Genomic DNA, 14,374 nt, shown 5'->3' with positions numbered 1-14,374 from the left:
GCTGGTGCTGCTGACAGCAGGCAGCAGCTTCCAGGTAAATCTGCTGGGTTGCAGGCGAGTGTGAGGATAGTTCAGCTTCCAAATGCCTCCACAGAGCATCCACAGCTCCTTGTCAGGCCTGTGTGTGTGGTACAGAGAGAAGCCCTCAGCTGCTCAGGCAGCCCTTCCTGCTGAGAGAGGTGGTGTTCTCTGGAAAAGACATGGCTCACATGAAAGCCTTTGGGAAGACTTCATTTGCCTTCTTGAGTGTACCTCATTTTCTGGAAAGCAAGAGCTGCCCTAGGGCACATGCAGCCATCAGGGGTTTCAGTGCTTCAAGTAAGTGAAAAGATTCCTCCAAGACAAGGAAGATGAGAACAGAGCACAAACAGTGGAAGGTGAGGCTAACTTTATGTTTGTTCTGCAATATGAGCTTAGTGCTTGTATTTACCTGTTTATGAAAATATGAAGCTTCTTAGGTTTTGCTGTTTCATACTTGAAAGACAGCACAAAGGGTGTCTTACAGTGTATCTTTTTGATCCTGTTTGCTATAATTCAAAGCACTGCATTCATATTTATATGTCCAGAAGACCTAAAAGTACATCTTAATCTCAGTCAAAATGACAAAAAGGAGTATATTTTGGATATCTGCATTTGGGGTGTGCTTGAAGTGAGTTGCTTTGTTCTCCATGTGCTCTGAGAGAGAACCAGTTGTTTGTTACATGGGACTTTTGTACACTGACTCCCCACCTCTCCCAGCAGTTGAGGAAGCTCATGCAGCCTGGTTTGATACAAGCTTGAACTTGCATTTTGGTAAACAGGGCTGATTAAGTGCAGTCATTGATGGGGGCCAGAGAGGGAGGGTCAAGTAGGATCTCTGTGGAGGATGCAATTAAGGAGGCTCTGTGGTCTGCTCTGGAGGGACAGCATTTGAGGAAAGCTGTGCATGTTCCCAAGTAATTGTCTCTGGGAAATGAATAGCAGAAAGCTGACCAGACTTCTGGCTAAACAGTTACTCAGTCTGGTTAAGCTATTGCAGGTGGATCATTCACAAAAATAATGGTTTGTTTTCACAGCATCAGTTATGTCTGCCCTGCCTGTTTAGCATGAGACAGGGAGTTGTTTTGAAGAGCATTGCTGGCTGGTTTTGTTCAGCTTCATACCTGCAGCTGTTGCTTTTCCACGTGCGCAGGTTTTTTCAGTACTGATGGAACAAAATTAAATTGAATGTGTTCACAATTTCAAAAAAAAAATCCTTCATAAGCCAGGTTCTTGGTGGCTACAGATTTGCTGGAGGAAGGCCAGTGGGGCTTTCTGACTGAACATAAGAATTGGAAAGCATGAACACGTAAATCTAGAAATAGGAAATGCTGCTACTTGACATGGCTAGAACTGCTTTGTGAGCAGTCTGAGCACATAAAACAGCTGGTGACAGGTCTCTCTATGAAAAATGGTTTTGGCTTATAATCCACAACCACTTTCCATGAGTTACAGAGCAAACACAATTAGTGTTTGCATTTGGTTTGGTTGGCAGCTCTTTTTTTTTTTTTTTGGACATTGCTTGGGTTAATTTGTGCTCTTCCCTTTTTCCTGTCTTCCTTCCATCTTACAGTATGTGATGCAGCTGTCTCTCTGCAGTCCTACTGTTGGCTTTGTGTTGTCCTACTTGCTGCTCAGCCCCACGGGGAAGAGGATCAGTTTCTCCACCTGTATACTCTGTTGGTAACCAAAGCCACTTCTCTGGAGCATGGCAAGGAAGGGAAATCAGTATGGTATCAGTAATTGTATCTATAAACTCAGAAGTCAGCAAGGTCTCATGCTGCACCAGTGTGACATTTCTAGTCCTAAAAGGGGTTTCCCAGAGTGGGCAAGAGCCCTTTTGGACTCAAACGAAAAGCTAGTTCTTATAAATCAACACCTGTTTATGAATGGTTCTGTCTTTATGACAAGTTAGGTTTGTGGGGAGAGAAATGACTGTAGGAATCAGCACAGAATTACTTTTAAGTGGTGTTACTGAAAACACCTACAATCAGTAATGAGTTTGAGTTTTCAGTTTAATGTGTTTATTTAAAGAAAGCATGGCTCTTTTTTTTTTTTTTTTTTTTTTTTTTGCTTAGAGACAATAAGAATGGACAGCAGTACCTTTAATGTTGGATAGACTCTAATCAAAGGCAGAGAACACGCCAACTAGAAAATAACTGCTTTGTTATTTTATTTTTGTGTTTGGTTGTTTCGGGGTTTTTTTGTTTGTTTTTTGGGTTTTTTTGGTTTTTTTTTTTTTTTGTGATACCCCTGATCACATTTGGCATCACAAATCTTGACTGCTGTTTAAAAGTTTCCCCATAGAACTGAGAGAGAAATCATGGCAGTTCAGCAAAAATGAATGTATGAAAATCTTGAAATGTGCATTTGATGTAAGAACACCGGAAGCACGTGCAGAAAGGAGAGATGGTGCTGCCTGGAATACTTGTCTTGTAGAAAGGAGATTTTCTTGTTGCCCTGTTTTTCTGAATGTTCTCAAGGTTTTGCAATATATTTTGTGTTTTGTAATGCGCAGTGGCAAAAAGCAGAGATAAACTATTCTGATGATAACGTTTGGTAGTTCATAAAGAACATTATTTAATATCTTTGCTCAGCAAATTTAATTGTTGCTGATGAAAATTGGGACGTTAATACTTGCATGACCCAAGGCAAACAACTTTGAACAAGCCCATTCCTGAAGTTTTCAGTTTTAGCAGATACCTCAAGTCAGACAAATCTTCAAATGCATGACTCCTGGCTCCCATCTAGAAGTGTTTTGTTGTTCCTAAGGGCACAAAGCAATTTCTTTTCTGTTTTGGGCAGTGAGTCATGACTGAAAAGCAGTAGTGCTTCTAAGCAGTAGTCAGTAGTGCTTCTGAAGGTAAATTGGGTAACAGTGATTTGCTGGTCAGTGGATGGAGTTCATGGGCCCTTAGCTATCTGTGGGGATGGACTCTGGTTTGATGTTGTGGATTTACTCATGAAAGATGACTAAGTGGTTCATAAGGTTTATTTTGCTGGTGTGTTTGACCTGCTCTGGAGTCATTGGTGGCAAAGAGCTGTGAGTTTCCACAGTTTGATACTGGTTACAGACAGATAAGACTATTGGTGGTTTTGATCTCATTGCAGGTAAGTCATGGGATTAGGAAATGAGCTGGTAAGGCCTGGCCTGGTTCAGCTCTTCTTTTCCTCATGCATCTACCAGGACTTGCAAAATGTGCAAGTTCCACCTGCCTGGTCAGCCAGGTTGCCAGTGCTGTGTCCTGTGGTGGTGTGGGGTGTCCAGCCTCTCCATCAGACTAATTCAGCATCTGTGCCATCAAGTTTGTGTGTGTGTGGTTTCTGACTTCTCGTTGCGTTTAAGGTAAAATAAAAATGCCTTGCCATCTCAGTACAAGCTCACCTGATAAACACTCAGCCTCATGAAATTTACAGGTGTTTTGGGAAACCCCTGGTAGGAAGGATGGGGTGTCAGCACTTCTGTAGTACAGTAACTGCGGATCTGGAAGAGAAATCTGGTTCTCACCTGCTCTTCCAATGAAACACTTGTGCCTGCACATAGTTGGCAGCAGCAGCCATCGATTTGAGCTGCCTGCCTGCAGGTCTGAAGTTGTTTTCTTCCTGTGTGGGAGGGAACTTTGTGCTCTGGGATAAGTATTCTGGCTGCACACATGTGACTGACTCTCTCTGGCACCCTCCAGACCAGAGGTAAGTGGGGCATTTCAGCTTCCTAAGCTTCCACATGGGGGGTTTCTCCTGTTGTGGTAGCACTGCGATGCAAAGGTGTCGGGATTTGCGCGGCTGATTCCAAGTCAGAGGGAGAAGAGCGTGGAGGATGGTTGGCATGTCTTTGGAACTGCTCCCTCATGGGGCACCTCTTTGCTCAGGCAGCAGGCACCAGACAAGGAAAAGCATGGAAGTGCAAGTATTTCACAGTTGATGGGGCAGCTGGGCAAATGACTAAGTTCCCTGGTGTCTGCTTCTTCAGACGCATGGATTTTATATCGTGAAGGGTGTAGACTGCAGCTGGCTTCCCCAGTGACTCTGCCTGTCTGCTGATAGTGTTGTAGATGGAAGATAAATTGCTCATCATTGCAGTCTGACAGCTGCCTAGAGAGCCGAGTAGAATTAATTCCTGAACTTCTTCCTTAACTATTTCATTTACCTGGGTGGATATTCACTACTGAATGTCGAAACTCCTTCACAGGAACAAATAGTAGTAGAATTATCTGCTGTGTTTGTTTCATGTATGCTTAGCATCCTAGATAACACAGCAACTATGCTGTTTATCTCTCTCAAGAAAAAAATGCAGGTAGTTAAAATAAGCTGGAAATGCAGTCTTACTCTATTTGGTAGAGGCTGTTGCCTTGGGCTGTGGCTTATCTCATTTACCAACCATGAAAACTGTGCAGTTTTCCATCTTTGCTCTTCATCAGGTAGATTACCATTCATATTATTTATCTACAGTTGTTCAGGGCAACAGTGGGTAGGATATTTCTGTATTTCTGTTGTATTTACACAAGGCTGCTCTCTCATGATTGCAGACTCTGGAGTTGGCTCTTTAAATGCATGTGTTGATGAACAGCTGCTCTGTAATTAAATAAGAAAATGCCCTTTTTATTCTGTAGGGTTTGCCTACCTTGTATTGTGGCTTTCAGTTACCTGTTGAGGTATTTAGGCTGTGAATGTGCTGTGGTAACAACAGGCTGGTGGAAAAGCTGGTAGCAAAACAATAGCCTGAAATAAAATACTTTCTGGAGGCCTCTCGAGGGTGGTTAATAGACAATTCCTGAGCTTTTAGCTGTTAAAAGTCTGCTCAGAGCTCCAGCCAAGTTACAAAACATGTTTTGTCTGGCACTTGTGTGGATCAGTGAGTCAAAGGGTTATGGACAGTTAGAAAAATCCTTTCTCACAAAGTTCGGGCCCTTGTTTTGGAAAAGCTGTTGAGATTGTATGAAAAAGGTAGGGTTTTTCCCAGGTATCCATCACAGAAGTTTGAGTCAAGTGGGGTTTGGGATATGTATTTGTTGTTTCAAATCCATGCTCCTCTATTTTGTTTTTCTACTGATAAGATTCATTAGTGGTTGGAAAAGGCATCTTGGCTGCTAATTTATCATGGCCATAACTTGTCAGGAGGGAGAACACTCGGGGTACAGAGTCCTGGGAGAGGGCCAGGGAGCTGCAGGCACCCCAGGCTGGGACCAGGTCTGAGCAGGAGCAGGCAAGGACCCACTGATAAGCTTGGGATCTCAGAGAGGTGCTCTGGCAAGGGCTGGAGTGCAGCCCAAATGTGCCAACTCCAAACAATAACTCTATGGCCACCTTTGCTATTTTTAATAAAATTTTGGTGCTCTGTGAATTTATAAAAAGGAGACCTTGGCAAATGCTGTAATTTGAAATGTCTAATTTTAGGCTGTAATTTATTAGAGCATTTTTTCTGAAGATGAGACTCAATTTTTTTTCAGGTGTCTTTTGTTTATTTAGTACTTTGAAAGAAAAGATTCTTTTATAAAATAGAATGTCATTGCTGTGTAGAGTTCTGGGACAGAAGCTCCATGTTGTCATGTTGTTCTCACTGGAAAGCAAACATAGATATAGTTACAGCAGTGTTAAATGCTGTGACTAACCTAACATGCTCTATTACATTCTGTTTAAGATTTTATGCAGCCAAGCATGTTATCTTTCACTGAAAGAATGTTTACTACAATTTTATATTAGTAATCTGCAAGGGGTTGCTAAGTGTACATGACAAATGGATTGCTTCATGCAGTAATGTGAAGAAAATTGTAAGAAATTCTTGATGAAGTCTTCTGCTCCTTTAGCACCAGAGAAGTCCTGTGAAAATAAGTCTCTGTATCCTTCTTGTGTATTTCCTCTCTCCACTGTATACATGTATGGGGAGGGGGACTGATGGAGACAATACCCAATCTGAAAAACATGTTTGTTTTCCTCTATTCAGTTGCTGATGGCTTTAAAAGTAAGAGAACTATCAGGTCTTATGTTTTCAGATTTTTCCCTTTCTATTTAACCAGCAGCATAGCTGATCTGTATTTTCCTTTGTATTAGATAGAGGCTTTTTACTCTTCTGCTCCAAGCAGCCACAATGTCTTCTCCCGTGGTGCTGTGAAGTTGACCACATAGGTGACCTCTGCTTTTTAATTTGATAGCAAAACAAACTTTGTGTGGCCATACAAGCATGCATTTGTTTTCTGATTATGGTTTACTTTTTTAAAAAAAACAGAGTGAACCTTTTAGAAAACTGTCTTGAGTATGAATGTGCTTGTCTTGGCTGATGCAATAGCTAAAGGGGAGCTGAAAGAGCTGTTTGGAAAGCACCTGTGTATCTGTGGATAGCGGGAGTGCCAGATTTACAGATCACTTGACCAAACTGACATTGTGTATGTTAGGGCATATGAATGAAGCAAGCTACCAAGTTAATTTGCCCATACTGGAAGCAGATTGTACAGTGAACTAATTTCTTTGCTTCAGCGTTCTTAGGTTTGCTTTTTAATTCTGTGAATTAGCATCAATACACGTGGGAGGACATTTTCTTTGGATCCTGTATTAAATTATTCTGAAGAGGCCCTGACAGTGAGAGGAGTTGAATGTCTGTCTCCTCATCTATCCTCTTAATGGGCCTTGCACTGTGTATTTTTGCACCTATTTGAAGCAGTGATATTATTTTTCCAATTACTGCTCAAGCTCTTTGACGGTGCAGATGAGCAGTTACGCAACATGTCTGAGTTGCTTCCTTTTTCCCAAGAGTGAGCAAGGACTGACAGAACAACTATTGCCTTCTTTGTACAAGTTAACTCTTAAACTGAAATTTGGAGCTCCTGCTGTGGGTATTTTGAACAAGTCCTTGATTAATAAAGATGAGAGGTTACAGCTATTAAAGAAAGGATGAGTGCTAGCACAGTGTCAGGAGAGCTAGAGTTTGTTCTGGTTGCTCTGAAAAGGTGACTACAAGTTCATGTAGCATTTTTGTTTTTCATCCATTGTAGGAAGCAGTGACATTTTATTTATTTGAGGTTAATCAGCCCAAATGGCACTGATTGTTCTAGTGTAGGGGTTAAACAAATACATAAAGCCTTGTGTGGGCTTGTTACTCTGCCACTTAAGTGCCCCAGTGGTCTGTCTTACTGGCCTCCAGCATTTGCTTTTCCTTCAGGGACAGCCACCTTGGCTGTGCTGCCCTTTCAACAGGGAGCAGCTTTGCTAGATTTATCAGCAGATGCATCTCCAAAGGAGTTGTCTGTGTCTGGTAGGATGCTGGGGGTGAGCTGCCAGCAAAGGGCTGCCACAGCTCGGTCTGTATACCTGGATCACTGGATGACTCAAAGTCATGTAGCTGTGGTGCATCACTAGGTGCTTAATTACATTGCCCTTCTTTTTGTGCTCTTTCCTGCAATAGTGATACCCATCTCATGGCTGGTCCTTTCTAAAGAAAAATTAGGCTAAGATTCTCTTCTCTTTTCTCTTTGGGGGTTTGTCCTCTTGGGGAAAAGCAAAAGAGTGGTAATTAAAACCACGGAAGACGTCCATCTCTCAAGGAATGCCCTCTTTCCAAAACAAGATGGGTTGCAAGCTCTGGCTGAGCCAGCTGCACCCATTCTAGGAAGCTTCCATTTCTGTTTGCCACCTGCCCCTCTGGCAGAGGTTACAGCCCCCCTGTCGGGCTTGGTGGCACAGACATGGTGAGAGACACCTACGGAGAACCGATTTGGTGTGTGTGCACCTGGTGGGAGCCCCTTCCTGACTGAGCCACCTGAGCACCTGGGTGGCTTTGGAAGTGCCCTGCAGTGTGATGGAATTGGGGGGGGAGTGGGCTCAGCCTCTCTGGGTTAGCTGTGTTGGGCTGGATTAGATGGGTTACACAGCTGCGTCCTAAGACTGCATGGAGCTTTTCACTTCTAATTGATTTCCTTCACTTTCTTGCCTGCTTCATGCAAGTGTGACCTAGAATATGAAGTGCCAAGTCTGATGCAGTGCTCCTTGCTTTGCAAGCAGTTTTATATATTATTCTGGGGTATTAATTTTGTTCCCTTTTTAAAAAAAATTAGGAGATTTTTCATCTTGGATTGAATGATTTAAATTTCCTCCTGCTTACCAATGACAGAGTGGGATGTAGTTGGGTCTTGGAAGGGAGCAGTTTATATGCATAAAAGAGAAGGTAGATTCTGTTTCTAATGCTGGATCATCCTCAAATATTCCTGTGTGAATATGGTTAGAATAAAAGGCACTATGTATTTGTGTGACTGTTATAAAGCTTGATGTCTTCCTCTTTAGTGTCCCAAATTGTGTGTAGCTATTACCACCCCCACTACCATCTGTTTCAATTAATAACAAGGGTAAGACAGAGATGATTGTTGAACTCTAGACTTCCTTTTGTGTGTGTGTTTTATAGATTTGCTGACTGTATTTTGATAACAAAATTGATTTATGAAGCTGTACCAGAAAGGTACCGGTTTTATGGGTTGTGGAGATAGCACTCTTTATATAATTTTTAGTTAGTTTGTTTGTTTAAATACATTAGCTTTTAAGTCTTATCCTTTCCTTCATAGTTTTCAGATGGCCTCATTTGTTTGTAGGTTCAAAAGGTTTCTCTCTTCTGCAGGAATCAGCAAATTAAACACCAATCAGTACCTTCTCTAAAACTGTTGGTTACCTTGTATTTGTAGTCTGTGTTTGTTAGAATGAGCCAAAAAATACTTGTATCACTGCTCCATTACAAAAGCAGTACTAGCTGTATGTACACAGGAGTAAATGCCCTGCAAGTGATGGTATTTAATAAAGTGGAGTAGAGCACAGCACTGCCTCATTTAAAGTGTGGTTCTGCAGCTATCTATGCATTTCCTAATGAAAAGGGGTGGGTTTATAACATCAACAGAGTGAATTTAGAGAATCAAAACATGTTCCATGGTAAAAGTGACCTGGAAAGAAATATTTTCACACAGTTCTATGTTACCACTGTTTTTCATTCATTACACATACACACATCCCCGACTGAGATGGTTTTTTGTCTTGTTTGTTGGTTTCAGAAGCTTCCTGGCTTTCACTAAGAATTATTTAGTGTCCCAGATCTGCCAATTATGAGCTTCTCAAGCTATGGGCACAGGAGCAGAGGGACAAACCTCCAGGCAGAAACGTGGTGCAAATAGCACTGAAGCAGCTGCAGACAAAAGGGCTGGCTGTGCATTTGATAAGCAAGAATTCAGTGTACTAGAATTGCAACATAGGCATATGAAAGGTGACAAATTTAGCCCAGGGTAAACTTGCCTTTGGGAGAGAGCTCAGTGTTAGTGTCAGGTGTTCAGAGCTTTTAAATCAGGACTGCTTGTCTTGGCACAGATTAACCCTTTTGTCAGCCTCTGTCCCTGATCTTGGCAACCCCCATGCATTTGAGTTTCTCTGGTTATGTTGTCTGATTGCAATTGGGGTAGAGGGAAACCAGAACTTGGTAGAATATTGAAGGTAGGTATGGTGCATTTCTCCTGGATTTCCAAGCCTTTGGTGGTCCAGGAGAAACCATGCATGCTGGATATCTGGAGATCACAGCCACTCTTTTAAGTTTACCTGAACTCAACAGCCAAAATCCAGCATGTCTTGCATGAGCTGCACGTCAGGAAGTGTAGTGTGTCTCAAGGATGTTGACTGAGCATGAGCAGAGCTGCTGTCAGCAGAGCAGCCCAGGCTTTCCAGATGCATCCAGCTTGCTGTGTGTAAGTGCAATCTCTTTGTTTCTACAGAGAACAAATCTTACAGAATCACAGCTGAAGAGGTTGCTCAACCTCAGCCTAGTTTTTCTTCTTACCAGTTTGTACCCAGAATGTTGGCATGTTGCCAGCAAGTACCAACTTGAGACAGTATAAATAAAAAATCACTGTCCCTAGCAATGAAGGTTTTTGTGTGATATTGAAGTCTTTGGATGGATTACGCAGCCTGCTGGAAGCAGAAACGTGGCAAAGACTAGAAATTGAGTGAAGAGGAAAAATTATTGTGTTAGTCCTTAAACTGAATTACCTTGCCATTTGTCGCTTCTGTAGTGTTTTTCCTTTGTATTAAATCCTCTTTCTGGTTTGATTGCAGGGAAGTATGATGTGCCCCTCCCCAGGAATGATACCCAATTATGAGAGCTGATGCTTCTCCCTGTGTGGTTGTGTCTTACCTCACATCTGCATTTGGTGACCTCACTTTTTTTTAGCTGTTGCTGCACTGGCTCAGTGCAGGGCTCCTTGAAGCCTGTGCTCTATAGGCTTTGACCCCCTTGGAAGGAGCATTATTGAGTACCAGGGTTTTCAGACAGCTGTGGTTCCTTCATCGTTTGTTTATAGTGACATGGTTGTTACAGCCGGGGTCAGATCACATATTGAGAGCCCTGAGGAGCCAAAGAAGCTTGTGTTTTTTCTAGCTAATTTACCAGGCTCCATAAACTTCATAGAATTGATTGGTTTTTACCACGAGTGAGTCAATGATGTACTTTGAAAGCTGTTATGTATCTTCATGTGGCTGCAGCAAAGTGAAACTGCCCCCTCTCCCCCACCCACTTTTGCATATTTGAAAGCAGAATTCTTCAGACTTTTTATTAGCAACCACAACAGATGCTTAGCTTCTGAAACTGCTCTAAGGCATCAGATTGAGAGGAGCTGAGGTTACAGGCTCGATTCTGATATTACTGGATGAAACACTGTGGTCTTTATCATGCAAAGAGTGGGCATAGATACATTATTTTAAAACACTGGTATTTGGTATCTCTTCTTGAAAGGGTTATATCTACTTGCTTCTGTCACCTGCATTTTTAGATTAGGGCCTTAACTACATGTCTCTGTATGTTAACAGCTTCTAGGGTAGGAGTGGCCTCGTTAAAAATGCACTTCATGATCATGATGATGTGATTGTTTGAGGCAAACAGCCAGATTTAGTTTTTTCTGTTTAACAAGTGAGCACACTTGCTTCTTTAGCTTGAGCAAAGCAGTGTCTCCTGGGGCTTCTTTACGCAGCCTGGAGTAGATGTCAATAGAGTGTCCCGTCGTTTCCACCTCCCTTGACCTCTACTTTAGGAGATATCTATACCTGAAGACAGAAGATCTCTTAAGTTCCCATATAATTTATGAGCAAGGGGGAGGTAGTGGCCTTTTCAGAACTGGTGTGAGCTCTGCCATGCAACTGAATTTGAAAAGTCATTCCATCACAGACACATTGACGTGGATGCTTTCTGCTCCTTTTCTTCATTTCTTGGTGCACTTGAGTGAGAAATGCTGGGATTTAAGGAAGGGAAAGAGAAGACATCTGTAATTAGCCTGCAAGAAAATGAAAAATGATGATGTAGACAAATTGAGTGATTACAGGACCCTGACACGGAGACATGGAAGATAAAGCTGGGGGTTTTTTCCAGTACTGCAGTTGTGGGTGGGAGGTTTTGCGTTTTAATGGCTGTGCTTTACTGACATCATTAATATTCTCGTCTGAATAATGAAGTTAATTATTCAGTAGTACAAGTGTTTGTGTGTGGGCAGGGTTCAAATCTTTCATATATCTGATAGTCTGTTGGGTAAAATTTTGTGCAAACCTGCAACCAAGACTCTGATCATTTATTTATGGCATGTTTAGGAACTTAGCTGTGTAATTCAAAATCTTTATAGTGATTTCTTTAAAACTTCTAATTTTAGTTGTACAAAACTCCTCTATTCATATAAGCATCAAAGCTCAACAAAAGGAGAAGCAAACATTTAGAACTTCAAGCAATGAAAGACAAGAGATGATAAACAAGAAGTGGGTAAAAAATGGTGATGACACACATTAATCAGCTATTTAGGCAGCACAGTTGAATGACATTTTTCTTTCTGATGTCTGTGAGAATACCAGCAAATTGACTGAATCCAGGTGAGTTTATTGAAGTGGTTGATGGTTGATGTGTAACTCCAGTGATAGTTAATCAGTGTTACTGTGAATTTAGGCTAAGTCACATTAGAAGCAAATTTAGCTAAACTGGTGTGTGTATATGAATGCCATACTTTATAACTGGTGTAAATTTAAAATTGCACTTGCAGGCCATGTTATTACAAACTAATCTTATATGGACTGTGGTGGTTTAAAACCTGCCATCTAAAAAGAGCAAAGGCCATCATTCTCAGGTTTACTTTCCTTTTTGCCACACTGTGCCAAAAGAGAAGTAAGACAGTCCACAAATTGAAGAGCTTGTAACTCGTTACTCTAGATAAAATGATAAAGCCCAGGAGGATCTAGTTCACTCTACACTTCTGTGGCTTGCTCTGACAAGCAGAGTGAGTTGTAAGTTCACAATTTAGAAATAGTAAAGTAGTGCAGTAACCTTTTAAAAGCTCTCTTCCTTTCCCTAAGACTCTTGTGTTCTGAAATGAGCAAAAGTTAAGCAGCATCCCTCATGTGGATCTGTGCTTATAAAAGCAAAATTCACGTGCAAAAGTGTTCTGAAAAAGAGTTTGATTTAGATCACTTTTGCACCATTTGCAGAACCTTGTGAAGGCTTTCTGCAGAAGCAAGAAATTTTTTCCAAATTTTCAGAGGCATAGGTAGTTTAAAAACTGCTGAAATCATTTGAGTGTTGGGTACCAAGCTGCAGCAATTGTTACACTTAACTCCTAAATTTGAAGAGCAGAATAATTTAGTAGTTTTTGCAGTCAGTGAATTGTTATTTCCTTCTTTTTGAGCATGGGTTCTGACTTTTTTTTTTGTTTGTTTGTTTTTCCATTTGGCTGTTAGAAATTGTTCTCAGATAAATGGGGTTGTTTTGTTATTACATACGTTTTTCCAGGTTAATATATTGTATAAGAAGCTGCATAAGTAACACATAGATAGTAATAGTGTGATATACTCAAGAATCTTTGCAAAACCAGAAATTCTGAAAATAGCTTTTTTATTGAATAGGAGCATATTCATTTTTAATAATGTATACAATAATAATGAATATAATAATAATAATGAATATTCATTTTAACAGCATTACACAATCATATTTAAAAATCAGCAGAAAGAAAAGTAGCCCTCCATCAATGGTTACTTAGTGGTTTTTGCCCAGCTCATGCAGCCTGTACTTCTTAGGTAGACAAGGTAGTGTTCATTTGGAGAGTGGGGAGACAGATGAGTATTTTTTTGCAGCATGTTGGAGGCAAAATTGCTTCTCTGGAATGTGGCAATTCCTGAATTTCTGTTTAAGGGGAAGCCAGATGCAATCAGCTGTGTCGGTGCCTGAAGCTGGCTTGGTTGCTGCGTTTCCTGCCTGTTAGATACAGAGTGGGAGCGGGGAGGGGACTTTGTTTGGTGCAGGATTTCCTAAGAAAGAAATGCATCCAGCGCCATGCACCTGCATGACAAGAAAGTGGGAACACTGTTCACACCTCAGTTTTTTAGCTGCCCTGGCTGTAAGAGTAAAGTGCATGACACGGAACCTGTTGTGAGTTTTCTCCAGGAGATGGTAGCTACCCATCAGCTGAGGGTGTGAGTGGGTGGCTGGCCCTGGGTAAGCCATCGGGGGATGCCCCAGCCATCTTCAACTCCCACCACTTAAATAATGAAGGGTGAGAGCTGTAGGAAAGCTCCATGTTGGAAGGGGCCTCCCTTTCACTGCTCTTTTCATGAAGGGATGTCACCGACATGTTTTATGAAAAATCCTTTACTTAGGATTTTTTCCCTCCTGAGAAGCTGAGAGGCCTCAGGAACAAACTGTAAACAATTCTTATCTGCTGCTGTGGAATGCAACAGAGAAAATCTCTGATTGGCCTCCTCATGCTGTTTGCAATTAAGAGCCTATCACAGTTCACCTGTCCAGCTGGTCTCGACCTGAGAAGACTTGTTTTGACATTTCTATTCTATTCTTAGCTTAGCTTTGTAGTGAAATCCTTCTCTCTATTCTTTTAGTATAGTTTTTATATATTATCTATCATATAACAATAAATCAAGCCTTCTGATACATGGAGTCAACTTTCTCGTCTCTTCCCTCATCATGGGACCCCTGTGAACGGGGTAACACAGGGATAGCAGTGGGCAAGGGGAAGTCCCTTTCAGCCTTGCTTTCTTGAGCAGGGACAGGGGAGTAGTTTGCTCCCTTTTTGCTATTCTGTAAGGTATTTTAAACTCTGAAAGAAAAGATTGCTTTAGCAGAGGTGAAATGTGATACATTAGAAATAAAATAGCTGTAAAAAGGATCATATAAAATGTAAAACAGTCTTACAAAATATCTGAGTTTGAGGGCCCTGCATATAGTGGTGGCTTTTAAGGATTTTAAATGACCAAGTAGCTGATTTCAGCACTCAAGCACCATCCCTCTCTTGAAAGATTGATGGTCTTAAGATATCAAAGTATATAAAGATGAAGTCTTGCAGTGTAGCTCAGGTGA

The 14,374-nt window shown here is 41.4% G+C and overlaps 1 protein-coding gene across 3 annotated transcripts in view; it reads left to right on the top strand.

The window, feature by feature from the left end:
• CARMIL1 (capping protein regulator and myosin 1 linker 1) overlaps positions 1-14,374 on the top strand; it is a 189,928-nt gene that overhangs the window by 55,834 nt on the left and 119,720 nt on the right. The window contains exon 1 of one of the 3 annotated variants that reach the window (XM_050971176.1): positions 3,625-3,708. The exons of the other annotated variants lie outside the window; for them this stretch is intronic. The gene's annotated coding sequence lies outside the window, so the exon portion shown is untranslated. Of the gene's footprint in view, positions 1-3,624; positions 3,709-14,374 lie in introns of those variants that run through there. 3 annotated transcript variants of the gene reach the window in all.

This window comes from Serinus canaria, chromosome 2 (assembly GCF_022539315.1).
Source record: "Serinus canaria isolate serCan28SL12 chromosome 2, serCan2020, whole genome shotgun sequence".
Classification (NCBI taxonomy): Eukaryota; Metazoa; Chordata; class Aves; order Passeriformes; family Fringillidae; genus Serinus; species Serinus canaria.
The sequence above is the reverse complement of the archived record's forward strand: the minus strand, read 5'-3'. Positions and strand labels throughout refer to the sequence as shown.